Genomic DNA, 7,867 nt, shown 5'->3' on the forward strand with positions numbered 1-7,867 from the left:
TTAGGTATAATCGTCATCTCTTTAATTAATTTCTGCTTTTTTATATTAGTAGATTAGTTTCTTATTTTTGATTTTTTTTGTTTTGGTTGTTTCTTGTTAATTAGAGTTTCAAGTTAGGTTTGTTTAATTAGTTATCTCTATTTAGTTTACTGGTTTGTTAGATTTATTATTGATTTAAACATGATCTTTAGTGTATTAGTTAAATCGTTCACTTAGTTAGTCGATTATTTAGTTGTTGTTAGTCGTTGTCCGATTGTTAACGATGCTCGTTCTGTTTTGAGAATTAGTTTGTGAATTTAGTAGTTTGTTTAGTAATTAGTTTGCACAAATCGAATTCATTCCCATCAAGTAGGTTTGAATACTTAGTTCAATTACCTTTTTAGTCTCGTCTATGCTTTGTCAGTTCATAGTTGTCCAAGTTTAATTTGTGTTGAGCAAGTAGTTTGTTGTTGATGGTTAAAATCTAAAGTTTAGTTTATTTTATCACAAAATAGGGTAATAGTAGCTTACTTTTATTAGTAGGGTGGCTGAAAGGATATTTTTTCTCCTTGCTTCTGACACAGCAGATTTTTAGGCTGTCCTTTCACCTTTGGAACAGATTTTGAGCAGTGTTTAGCACACAAAGTCAGTTTTTTGGACAGATTTTTGGTGAACCAAAATCTATCCCAAAAAGGGACTTTATTTGCCTATTTAAGGGGCTGCTATCTCATCACTTCACAGACTCTATCTTACACATACAGAGATCTTGAGAGTTGCTTGAACACACATATCGTTGAACAAAAAATCAGCAGCTGAATACATTAAAGTAGACTAAAACTTAGAGCATAACCGGTCCAAAAAAAAAATACAATAGTTTGAAGTTAGTTTGTAGTTCTTTCTTCTTTAAAGGTTGTAGAGTTTCAAGGCGCCTTCTGGGTGTTTTCACTGGTCATTTTCACTGCTAATGCTGCTGGTTTGAATTTGCTTTGCTGGGTTCGTTGGCCTACTGTTGGATTCAACATTTTCACTGCTGAAATATCAGTTTTCGAGGTAAAGTTTTGAACTCATTATGTAGTTTAAATGTTCATGAATGAAATAAAAATGCCCAAATATTTTTGATGGTTATATCAGTTTGTCTTAAGATGATTTAGCTACTTTAACAGGAATATATGACAAGTTTAAAGCTCATATCATATGGTTTTGGTTATATTAAGTTCGTTTCGCATGATTGTGATGTTAGTTGTGCCAAGTTCAAATACCTGTCTATTTCTTTTCGCCTTTAGTTAAGATTTTAACTAAAGTTTTTCATGAGGTTTATGTGTTTGTTTGTGATATAAAATAAGGTTTTAGTTTTAAGTTTTAGTCGTTTACTTAGATCTTAATTTCTTTTAAGTGGGGGCTCAAGTTTCTGAAGTTTTTCAAGAAAGCTATTTAAAAGGTTTAAGTTCTAAGATGATTTGTTTGAATGTTTAGATTTTTTTTAAAAAAGAAAGAAGGAAATTAACAAATTCTCATGTCATATCACGGAGTTTGTGGTTGTTTTATTTCTATTCATGATCTTTAAGTTTAAAGAAAAGTTTATCAGGATGGTCATCAGTTGGGCCTAGTTTAAACTAGAAGATACTTGAGAATTGTCTCGCCATGATTTTGTTGATGATATAAGTTAACTCAGGACATTTTATCTTAAATTTTATATTATTAAAATAAAATAAAATAAATAAATAAAAAAAAAAGAAGAAGAGGTGACGATAAATTTTTTTTTTTTTTTTGTTGTTGATTTATTTTTGGAATGAAAGTGAGTTTTAAAATATTGATTGATTGATTATGAACCATATCATTAATTTAAGTCTGTTATATTTTAATTTTTTTTTAATTAATTTTTTTGTTGTTGTTGTTTTGTATATTTTAAGATTGTCAAATCTTGAATTAACAGTTCTTTTAGTCTTACTGATTGGGAGGTCTTTAGCTAATTGAGTTAAGTCAATGAGCTTAAATTTGATAAGCCCAAAATACTAAAGGCTGGCTAGCCCATTCTCTAGACAAGCTGGACCGTCCCCATGCCAAACCCAATAAACTAAGCTGGCTCATATTTAAATAATGAGTTTGCCAGCTTTTACACTTCAATTTAGGCATAAATTTTTAATAATCTGATTTTTCTTTTAAATAAGTTAATCACACTTAATTAATTTAAGCGATAGGCAATTTTAGGCACGTTTGAGATGTAGACCATGTGTTCATACGCGATCCTTGGTCGATATTTATTTAATAAAGTAGTCATGTGTGCATTCCCGCTCCTTGACTCTTCAATATTAATTGTATTTAAACCATGTGTACCGACACGTTCTTTGTTTTAGTACATATAATCAAATAAGGACCTTGTGTGCTTGTATGCTCCTAGGCCAAAATTATTAATTATTAAGCGGTACTAGATAATAGTAACTTAAGGCAAATAAAATACAGTTTATCCAAAATAAATTCAAGCCAAGTTTAAGTCAATAAAGCGACCGTGCTAGAACCACGGGACTCTGGGAATGCCTTACACCTTCTCCCCGGTCAACAGAATTCCTACTCGGACTTTGTTTTTGCAGACCAATTAATAATAGAGTCAAACCTTCCTTTGACTAGGGATTCAAATAAAAGGTGACTTGGAACACCAAAAATCAATTTCAAGTGGCGACTCTGTAAACAAAATAATCCCTATTCAAGTTTGTCACTTTAATTGAAAAAACTCTTTAACCCACAACAATCCATAACACATATATCTCTTTTTTCGGGGATAAATGGGGTGTGACAATTATTCTCACTCTTTATGTTGTATTCCCCCACTATATGTCCCCTTCCTATTATTTCTGCGTTATTGCTTTACTTACTGTTGTTGACACTATCATGATTATACTGTTCAGGTTATATGTGGGAGTCTTGTCCTAGCCTCGTCATTACTTCGCCGAGGTTAGGCTCGACACTTACCAGTACATGGGGTCGGTTGTACTAATACCGCACTCTGCACTTTTTATGCAGATTTTGATACCGGCTCAAGTTGATCGAGATTTGCTACTGGTCCGTTGTCCGAAGACTCAAGGTAGATTTGTCGGCGTTCACAAACCTCGAAGTCCCCGTCTATCTTTTATGTCCTACTGTTTTCTTTCATTCAAACAGTTGTATTTCTTTCAGACTATTACTTGTAGTAAATGCTAGAATGCTCGTGAATTGTGACTCCAGATCCAGGTGGTAGTAATTAATACAGTTTTATGATGTTCCGCACTTATTATATTTCATCTTAGTTAATTATTGTTATTTACTGAATTGAAATAAGGAATTGGTTTAACGATTTTCTAACGTTGGCTTGCCTAGCAAGTGAAATGTTAGTCGCCATCACGATCCCGTCGGTAGGAAATTTCGGGTCGTGACACATTGACATGATCTTGCATAATCAACCCTCCAATTTGCCTCAAAATCTTCCTGTTAACCATTTCATGAACACTCTGAATCACTAGCCATATTTTCATATTCAACCTCTCACCCGAGAGCCAGTAGAATTCTTCGTAGAAGCTTCGTCAGCCACGCGACCGCTGACCTTCTCACAGGAGATAACCCACCTGTGGAAATTACATGCCGACATCTTCCAACGTCGCTGCACTGGGTACACTTACTACATAATCAGTAACCCCTCCTGAGCCCATGCTCATTCACTAGCTGTACAAGTCCGTTCATTCCTCATGGACAACAACTAAAAGGTGCGACAGTACATTCCCATCCAAAGTCATGTTGTATTCTTCCTATCAGGAAACTCCTTCCCGTCGTATCCACTCTCACCCTTAAAATAGCCAATATTCCAAATTAAGTCCGTAGACCTAGTCACTGTCCACCATGAAATCCCGAATCACTCTAAACTTTTCCCAAGGCGTGTAGCTATCCTACCACAGAACCCATCTGTTAATCTGCCACTCTCCCACTTTGATCAAACCCTCTCCTTTAAGCAACTACCCGACTTCTGTTTCTCACACTTGGCCTTCTAGAAATTTAATCACCGCAAGACACCTCCCATATGTTCCTTCTCATCCTTCGCTACCCAGTTGTTGCCTTTAATAAAAATCTACCTCTGTAGCACTTGAACCGATAGATCGCTACCAACTTTAAACCTTTCCGGAAATCATTTTTCTCGAGCCATCAATACCAGGAATGCCGATTCGATCCTGAACCATTGCACACTGCGACCTTTGACAGCCGCTCTCCCGGCACCATTTATAATACTCTGCCCTAAGGCAAATTGATGAAAACCATAACATCGGCGAACATAACACATTCAATCTAGGGCGACGACACAACATCACAGATGAAAATTCCACCATGCTCGAAATACCAAGTCCCGTTACTCCGTCAACCCAAACCTGAACATTCATAGTCCGATTGCCTTTACTTCGCCGTAAATAAAATAATGGATCTCTGAATCATGTATTGAGTAAACCTCCTTCTAAGTCATTCACTGCTTCGACGCATAGACAAGCATCCTACCCTTACACAAACACGGTGCGATAACAACACACGAACCGTCATAACAATCAATGCCAAATCTCAAAACCTTAGGTAATACTGATACTGAACTGCAACGACAGAACGGCCTTTCGCAAGGCGACGACAATAGCCCAATCAAATACGCAGGGAGAAACATCCTGCACCACATCTGTAGTACCATTAAACAATCAATTATGTCATGCGCAAATCCGAGGTCGTACGGCCCGATCCAATATAATATTAAAATGTGCACTTCCGGAGGGTCAAACGGCGCGAACCATAGATGCATCTATTTAATCTGCCGAGGCGTTCGGCCAGTTCCACAAAAGATAAACACATTCACACAACCAAATTAAGGATTTATTTAGGTTTGATGTTCAAAGAAATATCAATTCTCATTAACGGTCAAGTGACCCGTCCGAAACCCAAGTAGGTGAAGTTTAACCTTTTGAAATTCCTTTATCAAGTTCCAATATGTTTTAAACGGTTAAATTAACAAGTAGGATGCAAGCATCGCAAATATAACACGATTTGGGTCCTAGACTACCCGGACATAAGCATAATAGTAGCTACGCACGGACCCTCATCATTTCGTACGTACGTAGCCCCCACAAATAAAAGCACATATTGAATTATTTCACCTCTGGGGTAAATTTCCTCTTACAAGATTAGAAAGGAGACTTACCTCGCTCCGAAATTCCATAACCGGCTCCAAAGCCTTTCCAACAACTCAAACCAATGCCCATCGCTCCAAAACTAGTCAATAAAGGTGCAAATCCATAAATATATACTCTAATACTCATAATATTTAAATTTATAACAATTTTCAACTCCGCTCGAAAAATCGATAAAGCAACCCTCGGGCCCACGTGCCCGGATTTCGAAAAGTTTCGAAGACAAACACTACCCATAGTACTACGGACTCAAATATATAACTTAATCTCAATTTCATGCACAAATTCGTGAACAAAATTCAAATACACCAATTTCTAGGTTTTTCTTCAAAATCCCAAATCTCTACTAATTTCCATGTTCAAATCCATATATAATCATGTATTTAGCTTATATAAGTAGAAATCACTTACCTTGACATTGGGGACAAAGAATGAGCTCCAAACTCACTCCAAGACCGACTCTCATGGAGGAAATGAGGTGAAAAGAATCCAAGCCCTCATTTTTTAAGGAACACACTGCCCAGCCCCGTCCTTTGCACCTGCGGTCAGGTAGTCGCACCTGCGGCTTCGCAGGTGCAAGAAACCTTCTGCTTCTGTGCCTCCTTCCGCTTCTACGAGGTACTTTCCGCTTCTGCGCTTGCGCGGATGCGGCCAAAAGCTCCTCACCTGCGGTCTTTCACCTGGCCAGCCTGCTCCGCTTCTGCAACTCTAATGTCGCTTCTGCGCCCTCCGCACCTGCGGTCAAAACCTCGCATGTGCGGGTACACCAGATATCAGCTGCCTTAACTCTTCTTCAAATTCCAAATTTTATCTGTTATCCACCCGGGGACCTCGGGACCTTAACAGATTATACCAACACATCCCAAAACACATTACGAACTTATTCGAGCCTTCAAATCACATCAAACAACGTCGAATTCATGAATCGCACTCCATTCCAAGCTTAATGACTTTAGGATTTCAAACTTTTACATTCGATGCCGAAACCTATCAAATCACGTCCGATTGACCTCAAATTTTGCACACAAGTCACATTTGACATTACGGACCTATTCCAACCTCCGGAATCAGAATCCGACCCCGATATCAAAAATTCCACTTCCGGTCAAACTTCTCAAAAACATTCAAATTTCTAACTTTCGCCAAATGACTCCAGAATGACCTACGGACCTCCAAATCCACTTTCTGACGCGCTCCCGATACCAGAATCACAATACGGAGATACTCCCAGACTCAGAATCCCAAACGGACATCGATAGCATTGTAATGCATTCCAACCCAAATTTATGAAATCCTTCCAAAATGCTAACTTCCACAATAGGCGCCGAAACGCTCTCGGGTCATCCAAAACCCGATTCGGACATACGCCCAAGTCCAAAATCATCATACCAACCTGTTGGAACCTTCCAATCCCGATTCGGAGGTCGTTTACTCAAAAAATCAAACCTTGGTCAATTCTTCCAACTTAAGGCTTCCGAAATTAGAATTTTCTTTCCAAATCAACTTCGAACTTCCCGAAATTCAATTTCGACCACGCGCACAAGTCATAATACCTGAAGTGAAGCTACTGAAGGCCTCAAACTGCTGAACGACGCGCTGGAGCTCAAAACGACTGATCGGGTCGTTACATTCTCTCCCGCTTAAACATATGTTCGTCCTCGAACGTGCTAAGAACTATTCTAGAGTTGTCCGAAATCATTGTTTAATACCTCGTGCACCTACCCGTGCTACCACAACCCAGTTGAGCACATTAGCTCGAGCAAACCCGAAAATCCTCCTTTTCATCTAGTCAAGTAAGCCTTAGAGCCAAATTCCAACATCTGAAATCCTCTACCAGGTCTGTTTCCAACATACGAACATCGTATCCATCACTACACGATGCACCAATACATGATTGCATACCTTTAATAAATTCATACCATGCACCGTGTAACTCACATGACCATAATAACATCCTTTGACAACGATAGTCGAAATCCCACGAATCTGATGCCCACACGCACCTCACGAAGCATATAAGTCTCGTTTCAGCTCTCGCAATACTGCCATAACAAAAAGGATGTGTAGAAATTCATAACCAACTTCCGAGTCGACAATTCATTGAGTCCCTCCTCCTGAGAAGGACCATTACCCCATTATGAACCAAATAATCTCATATAATCTGGTCGCACTGATTCCAGGTCCAATAATCTCGTCTCACCCAGTATAAGTTGTTCCAGCAATAAGACACCACAAATACTACCAAAGGTCTCATATGATGCCACTATGTGCCAACAAGACACAAACTCGCATGTGATACATAAGGAAAAAAAATGAACTCCGGAAAGAACTGCTCAACCCACGTGACTAATTAAAGAACTAAAAAGATGTTATGAACCTTCCTCAGAAAATGAGAAGCAAAACACACAAATATCGGTACACAGAAGTTGCGACGTGCAACCCGATCCACACATGATACCATTGCGGCGTGCAACCCGATCCAACCATGATACCCGTGGCGGCGTGCCCCTCGATCCTACCATATATCCTATAAGGAAATACTTTACCGAGCTAAAATGCCCATAACTACGAAATACCCGATTATCGACCACAAGCACTCTAAGTGCTTAATATCATCCCTGGGGAGACAGATAGCGCCATACGCTACAAAAGTCAAGCACGACTAAGGTACAATATATGATCTGCATCTCGAGAGCCATCCT

This window comes from Nicotiana tabacum, chromosome 21 (genome assembly GCF_000715075.1).
Source record: "Nicotiana tabacum cultivar K326 chromosome 21, ASM71507v2, whole genome shotgun sequence".
NCBI classification, from domain to species: Eukaryota; Viridiplantae; Streptophyta; class Magnoliopsida; order Solanales; family Solanaceae; genus Nicotiana; species Nicotiana tabacum.